The sequence below is a fragment of the Rutidosis leptorrhynchoides genome, chromosome 9 (assembly GCF_046630445.1).
Source record: "Rutidosis leptorrhynchoides isolate AG116_Rl617_1_P2 chromosome 9, CSIRO_AGI_Rlap_v1, whole genome shotgun sequence".
NCBI lineage: Eukaryota > Viridiplantae > Streptophyta > Magnoliopsida > Asterales > Asteraceae > Rutidosis > Rutidosis leptorrhynchoides.
Window position 1 is genome coordinate 220,961,771 of NC_092341.1, and position 16,116 is coordinate 220,977,886.

Here is a 16,116-nt window from a genome sequence, read left to right on the forward strand (position 1 = left end):
TGATAGAACCATAGTTAAAGGTGGGTGTGTCATCCACAGTTGCCTTGGGTTTAGGTCAACGACACTTGCAATCAAATAGCCGATTTACTTTCGGTTTCCAAAGCAAAGTGCACATTTGAAAGGCGGTTTACAGTCCCACATGACTATAAAAATTGTAGATCCTTAAGGAAATAGGATCTTTATGAAAACATTTGATCTTTTGAAAATTCATTCTAGCTTTTACCCTAGATAAGTTTTCTGATTTAATCCACCATCTGTGTTGCAAAATATATTTGTGGATCAATATTTTGGCTTAAAACTTTTAGGTTCGTGTAATCCACTGCTATCCCGGTATCGGAAGCACACATCCAGTTTACTTGTTCCGTATATTACCTTTCGGTAAACTACCGTCCGGTTGTAAAGGAAAGCGATGAACAAGAAACTGTTAAGGCAATGTCTAATGACATGCATTTGTTCATGGTCTAATTAACGTGTCGGATGCTAGAACTATCCTTGGTAGGAGCAATAGTAAAGATCATCCTTTGATTTTTCGGTCTGGCACAAGGTCCTGTCTTCGACCATGCTATGCAACCACCGTTCTTACGGTTGACACCCGATTTGGTTCAGGTGACCTAATGAATTCTAGGTGAATTCCTAGGATTTTACGTTCAATAGTAATGAACGCATTGAAAATAGGTTTTCAGAAAACAAATCGGTCTGTAATTTTGATCAAAATATTTTCTCGTTCAAGCTCGAGTTTAGATATCATCGAATTCCATGAGTTTGTAATTCTCAATCTTTAAGGTCAATCTCAAGGATTGAGTAATATCAGGCTTAAAAGCTGATTTTTAATCTTTAAGGAGATTATCCTTTCTGGGGATCTGATTCATTAGTCTTATCAAGCTAATTTGCACGGTGCCTCCCCATTGTACGAGATAAATCCTTCTCATGGTTAGGATAAATCTGACCACTTGGCGACCCTGTTTGATGCTGAGGTCCGTGGATTTCCAGTCGATTTTAGTGATGACTTTTCTAGATTTTTCGTCAACCTACAGCTGGTCTGGACGACAACTTCATGACCTAAATCAAGAAGCGCGTGTCTTTTTCGGAAGACTTTACTTCCTTCTAATGATGGAATTGATTCATCGTGTAGATCCATCTTTCTTTCAAAAGTATCACAATAAACCGGGTAAAACTATTAATTTAGTTCAAAACAAAAGCACCTGCAATAACTTTACAGAAACATGTGATAGATAATTTTTAATTGAATAACTTGGTACATTCTCCCCACACTTAGTTTATTTCTTTGCCTTTTTATTCTCTTCTATTCCATTCTTAAATGAATTCAAGCGTTTTGGGTTGTTTCTCAATTTATGTCCTTTTTAAGGTAACGATAATTTCGGTATTAACACCTAGTTTTCATCGTTCATAAATATGTATAAACATGATTTTAAATTCATTTAGTTGAAATTTTTTTCAAATTTTCACAAAATTTGGCAAATAAACCAAGTGTAAACCCGAGAGAATTTATAACCCTTCCCCACACTTGAGATCATGCAATGCCCTCATTTGCATGAAATCAGACTCTAATTATAAATTCATGAGGGTGATTAGTGTAGAAAAGTGATTAAGAATACCTAGTTTGTACTTACAAAGCTCGACGAATGATAGATGGCGCGCCTCATCGTTCATTCCTTCTTGTATTATCACACATGTTTTTCTTCAAAAATGGTTGCTTTTCTGAACTGTTTGCTAATCTTTGAAAATGCATCTTTTACCCTAATTTATCATGCATGTTTATTAACGAGTTATGCACTAACCCGAACCCCTAATTTAACGTTAAGTGGGGTTAGACTTCCCCACACTTAGCTGACGACATGTGAAATCGGTGGAATAAGTTCCACGAATTAAAATAGTGAGCCAGTTATTTGCATCTCGGGTGGTGTATAATATATCAATGGGTTTAAAGTTTAGACTCACCCGATCGTCACTACTTAATTCTTTTTTAAGTGTAGCTTTTAGTAAATGGATATGTCTCTTTTCTGGTTCTTGGTCAAATGGATCGATATACACCGACATACTTATATCTATAGGGTGGACAATTTCTAATTTTTCCTTCCGTTTATTCTCGAGATCAAAGGTTTCACCTCTATTACCCAATTGGGTAAAATCCGAAGTGTCATTATCTATTACAGCTCGTGGTTCATCTTCTGTAGATGACTCGTCTATTGAGAATATTGGGTTGGAAGGTTGTGAAATGGTGAAGTTTGGTTTGGTCTCGGGGGTAAAATTTTTAACGTTATCGTTTTCCCTAGAGTACCAAATTGTTACCCTTATTTCTTTTTCATCATCCATTGATGGATTGATGATTTCGTCGGTAGAGGCTAATGTGTCGATATGTTGTGAAATTGGTAAGACTGAATAAAAAGTATCATCGGGATAGTTGGTGATTTCGGAACTCTCGAATTCATCAAAATTCGATGATTTGAGATTTTCTTGCACAATACTCCTCAGATCAACAGGTATGTAATCTGATAGAGTTTCAGCTTGCCTATTTACAAACTCTCTCATTTGTTCCTTTTGAGCATCAAGTTCTTCGAGTTTGATTTTCATATTGTCTAAAGAATTTTCGGACACGTAATTTTCCTCGTCTTCTGGTTGTTGGATATATTCTTGGGAATAATCCCAGTTTGAATTGCGTTCTTCATAATCGTTCCATTCAGGTTCTGTGGGTACGTAATTTTCCATAGGAACGTAATAGTAACATTCCCATGTCGAGTGATAATCTCCACAGATTTCACAACCAGTTATTGTTTCATCTTTCGCGATCCAAGATTGACTGACTGAATTGTCATCAACACCCGTTTGAGAGTATTGATTTAATTGATTTTGGAGTTCAAAAAGAGTTTCCAAGGCCTTGTTTTCAAAATTTTCCATTTTATTGCGATGGCCAAATTTTAGCTACAATGTGATGCATTCACGAATTATCCTATTAGTTATAAAAATAAAAAAACTTATATAAGTTGTCCAATTAATAGACTTTTCTGATTTTGCCCACGTTTCGAATAGCCAAAAGATGCAGCAGGTAGCCAGGACCCTTTAAATCGGAAGCCCACAACTAGCCACTAACAAATCCAACTATTACTACGAACCAGAAAAATGTCAACGTCCATTAATTTAACCGCTTAAATAATTTTTCTTTCCGTTTTGAGAATTAGATAAGAAGTAGAGAAAATTCTAGGTCCTAAAAACTAGAGCGTCGAGAAATAAGAAAGAAATAGATTGCGCGTCGAAAAACGTCGAAAAATAAAAATAAGAAAGAAAAACGTCGAAACTTAAAAGTCTAAAAACTAAATCTAAAAAGTTGCGCCTAAAAGTCTAAAGGTAAATGCAATTCTAAAGGAAAAACGGCAATTACGTTATTTAGGCACTAAAATCTATTTAAAACTAAAGCGAAAAACGGCGTCGCAAAATTCTAAAGCAACTAAATCTTAATCTAAAGAAAAAGCACTTAAGAGATTTTACGGCAAAGCCTAAAAATCTAAAAATAAAAATAACAACAGCAAAAACTATGACTAAAAACTAAGTACGAACGATAAAAATACGAAAATTACGCTAAAAACGATTAAAAGGTACAAAAATAGAAATAAGTTTAAAATTGATAAAAATATAATTTTTATAAAAATATTATTTTTATATTATATTATATTAAAGTATTAAGTTTTATATATAATAAAACTAAATATAAGTAAATATAAATTAAATAAACTTAAAACTTAAATATAATAATAATAATAAACTAGGGTTTATAAATAATAATAATATAATACACCGTATTAAATGCGAAAATAGGGTAAAACCTGGCCTGTCAGTTGACCTCATGCGACTCGCATGGGTTTAGGCAGGGGGTCATGCGAGTCGCATGACCTGTTTGGCCAGTTCAGATGACAGTTCAAATAAAGGTTCAATTCGTTTTATTTTATATTTATATTATATTTTCTGTTTTAATATATATAACATAAAATATATATAATTTAAATAAAAACTTAATATTTTTAAAACTAAAATAAAAAGAAAATACTTTATAATTTTATAAATATATAAAAAAAAACTTAAAAATAGATTTAAAAATATATTTTTTTTTCGGTTTTTAAATTTTTTTTTTTTTTTTTTTAAGTTTTTTAATTTTTAGGATTTTATATTGTTTTTCTAAAAATAAAATATAAATATATTTATAAAATAAAAATATAGAGTTTTGCCGACTTCCCCGGCAGCGGCGCCAAAAACTTGATGTGGTAGCACGGGGTTACGAAATAGTGTATATTTTTAATACGGAATGCTACAAAATTTAACAAGTTTTAATTAAATATTTACAAAATGGATATACCAAAACCTTGCTACAACACAATAGGCAGTGTACCTAGTCGCGAAGTAGTATAGTTTTTAGTAAGTCCGGTTCGTTCCACAGGGAGACGGGCTTATGAAACACTTTATTTTTATATAACAATATATAAATATAAATATAAAAAGGGGGGTTTTACCGTTTAATGACCGGTTTGTCGATTTTAAAACTTTAGTCGCAGTTAAAACCTAATGTAAAATATAAAATAAATACAAGACTTAAATTAAAGCGTAAAGTAAATAACGATAATGAAATTGCGAATAATAAAAGTGCGATAAAATAAACTTGCGATAATTAAAAAGTACGATAATTAAAAGTGCGATTAAATAACAATAAATAAAAGTGCGATAATTAGAAGTGCAATTAAATATAAAATAAAGAAAATTAAATATGAAATAAAAGAATTATGCTTATTTAAACTTCCGTAATCATGATGTTTGACGTGTTGATTTTAGTTTTATGCCCATGGGTTAATTGTCCTTTGTCCTGGATTACTTAATATGTCCGTCTGGTTTTTGTCCATAACAGTCCATCAGTCATAAATATAAAGTGCGAGTGTCCTCGTCAAATTATTCTTATACCCGAAGTTAAATATTCCAACTAATTGGGGATTCGAATTGTAACAAGGTTTTAATACTTTGTTTAATGAATACACCAGGTTATCGACTGCGTGTAAACCAATGTTTTACTACTTTGTTAACAATTACACCAATTACCCTTGAATGTAATTTCACCCCTGTTTTAATTATTCTAGTGGCTATTAATCCATTCCCGTGTCCGGTTAAATGAACGATTATTCGTACATATAAATACCCCGCCCATCGTGTCCGATCGAGTGTATATGGTAATTTATAGGGACGCCCAATTGTAAATCTTTATATTAACATTAACAAACTATCATTTAGTTAAACAAATATAAAGCCCATTAATAGCCCATAGTCTAATTTCCACAAGTGTCGTTCTTTTGTCCAAACCCCAATTATGGTACAAAGCCCAATTACCCAATTTTAGTATTTTAGCCCAACATCATGATTACTTCGGTTCAAATAAGCATAATAACAACTTAGTTACGAGACATTAATTTAAAAAGGAGAACATAGCTTACATTGATTATTTATCGCGTAGTGGTACACGGACAGAGCTCCGACTTTAAAAACTCGTAAAAATAACCTTTACATAACCCAAACTAATCTAATATAACACTAATCTATACTATATATACATATATATATTTATTTATATTATGGAGTATTATTATTATTATGTGTCTGGTAAACTGGAACGAAAACTGGCAATTTATAGAATGTGAGCTGATTCTGATCCTCATGCGACTCGCATGGGTTTATGCCTATTTGCCATGCGAGTCGCATGGCCACGCTGGACAGCTCACATATCTTTTGTCATCTTGTTCGTCGACATATTTATTAAATATATATAAAATATAAATAATTTTAATAATTATTTATATATTATATTATATTTATATGCATAGTAGACTAGATATTTTTGGTCCATTGCGTCGGGCGTTTCTTCTTGGCTCGGGTCCCGGTTCCGGATTTTCGAACGTCCTTGCGTACTATTTTATATCGTGTACTTTGCGTTCCGCAACTTGTACTCTTATCATTTTTAGACGTTCTTCATCAATAATTTGAACCACTTTAATTGTATCTTGTACATTTGAGCATTTTGGACCTTTCCGTCTTCAATTCTTCGTTTTCGCCTTTTGTCTTCGCACTTATTAAATATAAATGAATATTACTTGAATATGGAACAATTACAACTAAAATCCTGTCTTTCTTGGGGGATAATGCTATGAAATATATGTTCCTTTTTAACCTTATCAATATACTATCGAACTGGGGGGACTTGATAGTGTACATGACACTATATTCCTCATAGCCTTATTGCATATGATGGCATACTTACAAGTTCGACATTATATATCTTTAGCATATAATACCAAACTTGGGGGACTTGATAGTGCGTATAGCACTACCTTGCGCATTGCACAAGGATTGTGCTAAGTTTCAGCACCCTTTTGCTAAGTTTCAGCGGAATTATGCAATGTTTCAGCGGAATTGTGCAATGTTTCAGCGGAATTGTGCAATGTTTCTGCGGAATTGTGCAATGTTTCAGCACATTGCGCATGCAAAGAATATGTGCAAAGATCAAATGTACAATCCTAGAGGCATGACTGATGTTAAAGCAGAGGGGTACAAAATAGTTATATTTTTGTTACGAAATACTATAAAATACGATACAATTTTACACAAGTTATTTATTTATTTATAGATTGGATATACCTAAACCTTGCTACAACACTTATAGGCAGTGTACCTAATAGTACAGTAGTGTAGTTTTTAGTAAATCCGGTTCGTTCTAGAGGGTGCTAGCCAAGTTTAACGCTATATTTTTAAAACTATATTTGTATAAATATATATATATATATATATATATATATATATATATATATATATATATATATATATAAGTAGTAGTATTATTATTATTATAAAAGGGGGTTTTTACCGTTTAATGACCGGTTTGTCGATTTTAAAGCTTAAGTCGCAATTAAAACCTAATGTAAAATATTAAAAATAAATATAACTTAATTTAAAGCGTAAAGTAAATGACGATAATTAAAATACGATAAATTAAAGTGCGATAAATAAAATGACGGTAAATAAAAGTGCGATGAAATATAAAATAAAGGAATTATGCTTATTTAAACTTCCGTAATCATGATGTTTGACGTGTTGATTTTAATTTATTACCATGGGTTAATTGTCCTTTGTCCTGGATTATTCGATATGTCCATCTGGTTTTTGTCCATAACAGTCCATCAGTCATAAATATAAAGTGCGAGTGTCCTCGTTAAATTATCCTTATATCCGAAGTCAAATATTCCAACTAATTAGGGACTTAAACTGTAATAAGGTTTTAATACTTTATTATCAATTACACCAAGTGTCCTTGCATGTAATTCACCCCTGTTTTAATGAGTCCATTAACTATTAATTCATTCCCGTGTCCGGTTAAATGAACGATTATTAGTACTTATAAATATTCCGCCCATCGTGTCCGATCGAGTGTATATGGTTATTTATGGATACGTCAAATTGTAAATCTCTATATTAAATTAACGAACTATCATTCAGTTAAACAAATATAAAGTCCATTAATAGCCCATAGTCTAATTTCCACAAGTGTCGTTCTTTTATCCAAACCCCAATTATGGTCCAAAGCCCAATTACCCCGTCTTTAATATTTAACCCAACATCATGATTATTTCGATTAAAATAAGCATAATAATAACTTAGCTATGAGACATTAATTTAAAAAGGTTGAACATAACTTACAATGATTAATAATAGCGTAGCGTTACACGGACAGAATTTCGACTTACACACTTACAACATTCGCTAACATAACCTTATTATTATTAATCTTAAATTAAAATTATAAATATATATATATATATATATATATATATATATATATATATATATATATATATATATATATATATATATATATATATATATATATATATATATATATATATATATATCGTGAGAGAGAGATTAGAAAAAGATGTGTTTTTGCTCGATCAGAACCCGACTTTTTATAGGCTAAATTCGAATTACTGTTCACCATGCGATCGCATGGGGATATAGCATAGAAGCCATGCGATCGCATGGCCCCTCTGTCCAGCTCACAATCCTTTGTTTTTTAGTTTGCTGACGGTTTTAATATATAATATAATATATATATAATTTTAAGAATTAATTATATATTATATTATATTCATTTGCATAGTTGACTTGTAATTTTTAGTCTGTTGCGTCGCGTGTTGAGACTTGATTCTGGTCCCGGTTTCGAATTTTCGAACGTCCTTTCGTACTATTTAATATTTTGTACTTTGCGTTTCGCGGCTTGTACTCTTGTAATTTTGAGACGTTTCTTATCAATAAATTGAACCACTTGAATTGTACTTTGTACTTTTTAGCGTTTTGGTCGTTTGCGTCTTCAAATCATCGAATCTGTCTTTTGTCTTCACCTTTTATTATTTAAACGAATATCACTTGTAAATAGAACAATTGCAACCAAAAGCTTGTCTTACTTGAAGGATAATGCTATGAAATATATGTTCGTTTTTAGTATTATCAAATATTCCCACACTTGAGCGTTGCTTATCCTCAAGCAATATCGAACTTGAAATAAAAACATATTTGAATCACTTCTTTATTCTTCAGACTTTGTACATCAGTGATTTCTATATGGTGGTATGAACAATGATAGTAACGTTGTGGTTTACAGTCCCACATGACTATGAAAATTTAGATCCTTTAGGAAATTGGATCTTTATGAAAACATTTGATCTTTTGAAAATTCAATCTAGCTTTTACCCTAGATAAGTTTTCCGGAATAACCCTTCACCGGTGTTTGCAAATTGTTTTTGTGGGTTTTGTGGGTTTCAGATTTGAAAATTTTAGCTCAAAACTTGCGATTTTATGTCACCCACTTGCTAACCTTGTTTTGGGAAAGCAACACGTCCAGTATACTTGCTCCGTGTATTACCTTTCGGTAAACTACCGTCCGGTTGTAAAGGAAAGCGTTGAACAAGCAACTGTTAAGGCAATGTCCCGTGACATGCTTTTGATTATGGTCTATATCGTGTCGGATGCAATTACTATCCTTTGTAGGAGCAATAGTAAAGATCACCCTATAGTTTTTCGGTCTGGCACAAGGTCATGTCTTCGACCATGATATGCAACCACCGTTCTTACGGTTGACACCCGATTTGGTTCAGGTGACCTAATGAATTCCAGGTGAATTCCTAGAATTTTACGTTCAATGGTAATGAACGCATTGAAAATGGGTTTTCAGAAAACAAATCGGTTTGTAATTTGATCAAAATATTTTCTCATTCAAGCTCGAGTTTAGATATCATTGAATTCCTTGAGTTTGAATTCTCAATCTTTAAGGTCAATCTCAAGGATTGAGTAATATCAGTCTTAAAAGCTGATTTTTGATCTTTAAGGAGATTATCCTTTCTGGGGATCTAATTCATTAGTCTTATAAGCTAATTTGCACGGTGCCCCCCATTGTACGAGACAGATCCTCTCATGGTTAGGATAAGTCTGACCACTTGGCGACCCTGTTTGATGCTGAGGTCCGTGGATTTCCAGCTGATTTTTGAGAAAACTTTTCAAGGTTTTTCGTAGACTCTACAACTGGTCTGGACGACAACTTCCTGACCTAAATCAAGAAGCGCGTGTATTTTTCTCTCGGAAGACTTTACTTCCTTTTAAATTTCATTTATATTACAATAAACTGTATAAAACTGATTAATATCGTCCAAAACAAAAGTATCTTCAATTATTTGTACAAAAATATGTGACATATATTCTAAATAACTTGGTAAATTTTTTCCACACTTGGCTTTTATTTTTCTTTCTTTGTCTTTTTATCTTCATCTATTCCATTTTAAATGAATTCTAATATTTTGGGTTGTTTCTCAATTTATGTCCTTTACGAGGTAACAATAATTTCGGTGTTAACACCTAGTTTTATCGTTCATAAATATGTATAAACATAATTTTGAATTCATTTATTTGAAAAATTTTAAAAAATTTACTAGAATTGGGTAGTCGGTATATAAGACTAGGGCTGTTCTTTATTATCAGAGAGCACTAGATTCTAATACAACTACTGCGTTACTAGTATTTTTAATGGTAACCAAGTGTTTAAATTTAAAATTTTAAAAATTCGAAAGAATTTAACCCCTTCCCACACTTAAGATCTTGCAATGCCCTCATTTGCAAGAAATCAGTAGCAATTTAAATTATTGAGGGTGAGTAGCATAGAAAAATGATTAAATTTTATCAAAGTTTCCAAACATATTGATGTTTGTTTATTGAATGATAAATGGTGCACATCATTTATTCATTCCGTCTTGTTGTTACATCACATTTGTTTTTCATTTTGTCGTCAAAATTAGTAGCTTTTGCTGAACTTAATGCCAGTCTTTGAAAGTTCGTTGTTTTACCCTGTTGTGTACATGAGATAAATTACAAACAATACAAATATAAACATGCATGGTAATTTGAAATGGGACTTAATATCCCACTTTCAAATTACAAAAATGAAATATTAGTATACAAAATAATAAAAATATTAAAACTTACATAAAAGTATCACAATATTATATATTTAAATATAAATAAATAAAAATAATAAAAAGATAAAAATCATAGAAATCACCAATGGAACTATATCAATCTGGATAGGGGTTCCAGTTCATGTCGTCGGTCAGGTTCCACGGTTGGTTATAGGTGTGCTGATAGGCTTGGTTGGGGTCATAGAGAGTAAATGGTGGTCGCATATCGGGCTGGTGTGGAGGATAGTAACCAGGTCGGGTTGGTACGTAGTTATTCTGTACCTGAGGTGATAGCTGGCTCATGATCTGATGCTGATGATAGTGCCATCTATCATGATGTCATTGCCTGAAATGCTTGTACACATTCTCGGCGTGCCACTGCTCGTACTGACTATGTCTAGCCTCGTTTGTCATTTCTACCTCATCTATACGCTGGTAAACATCAGTAACAGCCTCCCTAATGACATCCCTAATATCATCCGCTTCCTCCATTTCCTCATCTGAACCTCTCTCTACCTGTGGATGACGGCCCTCATATGGTACTGCCTTATTGCGTCTGCTTTTTAATACCTTTGCACCCTAATAGACCCGCAATCCTAAAGTCTCAACTTGTTCCCTACACATCATCAGTGGACCCCCTTGATCCCTATCTACACCCAAATACTCTTCAATGAGAGTAACAAAAATACCTCCTCCTATTATTCCCCCGTCCTGTATTCCTTTCACCATTTTGGACAGATAAAAACCAACACAGTAGGGGATATTAACAAAGCTTCTAGTGTTTCGAATACACTTAAGGTAAAATAAATCGTGTAAGGTCATTTTCTCCTTGTTGTTACCTCTTTGTGTAATCGAATTAGCTAAAAATCTATGTATAATACGAAGCTCTGCTTTGTTAATATCTAAATAGGAGTGTCTTCCTCCCCGCGTAAAAACATTATAATTTGACATACGCCTCCAGACGGCATCAGCGTCAAAATTCCTATCTACCCTTTTACCATGATAAATTAAATTTGTACAATCAGGTAGTAGTAATTCACCAGGAGTGTAAATCTGTAAATCCCTGGCCATGTCCAGCATGGACATCCTATACATCCTACGGCCAAGTAAAAATCTAAGAAAATTCCTATCGTCTAACCTAACTACATACGTATCAAGTGATATAGTACTCATACGCTCAACACACCATTCCTTATATACAGGCCTACGAATGGTAAATAAACGTTCCCAATCACGAAAAGAAGAATTCCCATACCTTTGGATTAGATGCTGCCTAACTGAGTTAGCTAGTTGGACCATATCCAAAGGCTCCCAATCGATTACCCTCGGTACTTCTACATTTTTCGTTACCAGTTTAAATTTATTACTTTGGTACGTCGGGTAATCTCTCCAACTTCGATCAAATCTCAAATTGGGATGCAACTGTTCTTCATGAATTGTTGGGTGTTCTATTATTGGATGAATCGGAAATTGTACGTAGGCATTAACATATTCTTGTTGCGGATCATAATGTGGTATGTGTTGATCATTATGATATTGTTATTCTTGTTGTTGTTCCTGTTCAGGTTCTGGTTCATATTGTGGCTCATATTGCATTTCTGGCTGTGGTTTGTTTTCAGGTTATCTGGATGATGATGATGCACCGCCAGATTTGGTATATTTCTGCAAAATACATTAAACACAAAATTTGTGCATCCAAATATGCATTAGTGTTAGCAAAATAACAACTTGAAACAATTATAATGACATGTTTAATCCATATTAAACTCATGCTCATTTTCATATTTTTATCAATTCTAAACTTTTTCAAACAAGCATATATGAAAATGTTTACAAAGTTCATAAGCATTCAACTCAAATAACATGTCAAAATAATCATTACTAGCCACAACAAGTTTCAAATGGCATTTATTTCAAATTAATCAAGTTCATGAATTTTAGACTTGAAAAGTCCACTTTAATTCTCAAAAATCATGTTTAGGATCAAAATTTTGATCATTTAGCTACCTAAATATGTTACACTACTTAATTTAGCAATAATTCATGACAAAATTCGGCCATAACCTGTTTATATCAAAAAGCCCCAAATTGCTCAAGAACACAAACCCTAGATTTCTAAAAATTTTGAAGTTTTTGGCTTCAAATCATGTTAAATAGCATCAATCTAGGTTATACATGCATAATATACTAACAATTTAACTCTAATTACACTAGAAATTAACAAAATCAAATTAGGTAAAATTTAGCTCAAGAACACTAAAATTCAAATTTAAAGAGTTTTAGGGGTGAAATCTTTACCTTTCTGCTTCCCCATCTGAGAAAAGACATGATTGTAGCAAGAAATTTGGTTGATTTTGGTTGAAAAATGGCAAATTTAGGGGTGTTTTTGGGAGGATTTGCGTATGTTTGTGTATGTTATTGTGAAGACAGAACACTCGCTGGAACTTATGTTCCTGACCAGAATTTTAGGATCATGCGACCGCATGATATAGTGGAGGAAACCCCATGCGATCGCATGGGGCCCTGACCTTTTTTTTTTATATATAAAACCTTTAACTAATGAAACAAATAATTAATTAAATTTTTAAAAATTTTGTTTCTTTTTAGGATGAGGGCGTTTCGGATCGTTGTCCTAGTTCGTCTCTCGAGAAAATTTTAAAATTTTTCACTTTAAAGCGTTGTTTTAAAAGCAAAGGTTTTTGGTTTTTTTTTTTTTTTTTTTTGCATACTTTAGATCAATAAGATTAAAAATAATGATAACAAAATTTCTCGTCCCTCTCTTGGGTAAAGCAATTTCGGTTCAACGACCTAGCCTTCAACTCACGACGAATTTTCAGAAATCACATTTTTAACTTAATGAAATAAAGTACATTTTTGTTTTTAAATTCACACCAAACTTAAATTTAAAATGCATAAAATTAAAAATTCATATAAATATCATTAATATTTTTATACATTAATTTTACAAACTTATATTAAAAATATTAATTTTTAAAATATTTAAAAACTTAAATATATTGATTTTAAAAATTTACTATATTAATTTAATATTAATTTAAAAACAAGGTAAAAAATAAAATTAAATTTTTTTTTGGTCTTTTATCCCACTTTAATCAATCAAATATTATCAAAAATATACGCCCCTCTTTTGGGTAAAGTAATTTCGGTTCCATAACCTAGTTTTACTCCTGACGAATTTTTAAAATATTTTGGGTTGATTGATTAAAGATATTTATACCTTAAGAATAAACGGTAAATTTCGCAGTGATGTAATAAATTTTTGTATGATATTAATAATTTCGGTTTCGCATACCTAATTTTATTGAATACCAATTTAATAATTTATAGCGAACGATTCGGCGTTTATTATCAAAAGGTTGAAAGCAATAAATAAAATAAAAACTGTACATACTTACCTGTGAGATAGAATTCTCAGAGACCTGATTTAGCTGACTCATATGAGAGTCGTGTGATTTGATTTTCCATAGCTACATAAGCGTAACCTCGATTCTTCAATAACTTTTCTTCTAAACACATGAATGGTCCTTCTCTGCATAGAGTAACAAATTCGGTATTTGAATATGTTTGATTGTTTGAACATTTACCTTCGTGTGACCATTTTCCGCATTTATGACATCTTTCAAGGTGTCGTGCACTTCTTTTTGTTGCGGATTTTGATTTTCCTTTACCAAAATGTGTCTTATGATGATCTTTCCTAAGTTCTTTCCTTACTTCGTCCATTTTTCCTCTTATGAATGATACCAGTTCACTCGGGAAGATGTTATTATTACGTTTAGTAATCATAGCGTGTAGTAGTAGACCATGGTTCAGATCAAAGGAATTCTTCATCTCGTAAAACCTAAAAAATAAAAATTCAGAATGGAGGGAGAAGACTAGTTCTTTAGGGTCTGCTAGGGAAAGACCATTCGGATTCCATTCTCAGAAACTACACGAAAACAGAATATCTAACTCTAACAGAAATATATATTATACTTAAAAGATTCAAACCTTCCCACACTTAGTTAGCTGTGGTGTCGAAATTGTGATTTACTTCATCTTCAACTTCCATTGGATTATCTATGTAATGTTTAACTCTGTGACGATTAACCTTAAATTCAATCCCATTTGAATTTATTAATTCTACTGTTCCGTATGGGAAAACTCTTTTGACTATGAATGGTCCAGACCATCTTGATTTCAATTTTCCAGGAAATAGGTTGAATCGTGAATTGAAAAGAAGAACTCTGTCTCCTTCTTTAAATTCTTTTGAACTTCTGATTCTTTTATCATGCCATTTCTTCGTTCTTTCTTTATAGATTAACGAATTTTCGTATGCTTCATGTCTCAATTCTTCTAATTCGTTTAATTGACTTAACCGTAGACGTCTGACTTCATGTAAATCAAGATTACATGTCTTCAAAGCCCAAAATGGATTATCGGAAATTTGAATTGGAGTACTTGGTCGACTAGATGACGATTCTAAAGAAAAATCAATGGCGACAATATTGGCTAGATGTCTTGATCGAGTTACAGGTGGTGAACGTATGAAAGGTGGTGAACGTTTTACTCGGTGCATTCACTGAATATCCTATTAGTTATAAAAGATAAAAATTATATAAGTTATCAAATTAATAGACTTTTCTGATTTTGCCCACGTTTCGAATAGCCAATAGATGCAGCAGGTAGCCAGGACCCTTTAAATCGGAAGCCCACAACTCGCCACTAACAAATCCAACTATTACTACGAACCAGAAAATTTTGGATGTCTATCAATTTAACCGATTAAAATAATTTTTCGTCGAAATTTAAAGAAAATAAAGAAAATTCTATGTCTTAAAAACTAGAGCGTCGAGAAATAAGAAAGAAAAAGAGTGCGTCAAAAAAGTCAAAAAATAAAAGGTCGAAAAATAAGCGTCGAAAAATAAGCGTCGAAAAATAAAAGTCGAAAAAAATAATAAAATGCAGCGTTGAAACATAAAAGTTTAAAAACTAAGAATTAAAACTTACGTCTAAAGGTATTAAAGCTTAAAAGGAATTCTATATCCAAAACGGCAATAACTTAAAAAGGCACTAAAACTTAAAACGGCTTCGCAAAATTCTAAAGCACCTAAATCTTAATCTAAAGAAAAAGCACTTAAGGGATTTTACGGCAAAGCCTAAAAATCTAGAAATAAAAGTAAACTACGGCAAAATACCAGTCTTAAAACTAGTTACGAACGATAAATTACAAATTACGAATTAAACGATTAAAATATACAATTTGTAAAAATAAGCTTAAAGTTATAAAAATAAATTTTTTTATAAAAATATTATTTTTATATTATTTGTATAAAAGTATTAGTTTTATAAATAATAAAACTAATTAAAACTTAATATTACAAATTAATTAATAAAACTAAAACTAATATGAAAAACTAATTAAATAATTAAACCCTAATTAGGGTTAATTAATAATAATAATTAATAATACTCTAACCCTAAACTGGTCGGACTAGGTATCAGACGTTTCACCTCAGCTCATGCGATCGCATGAGTTGAGGGTTAATTTTTCATGCGATCGCATGGTCCGTGG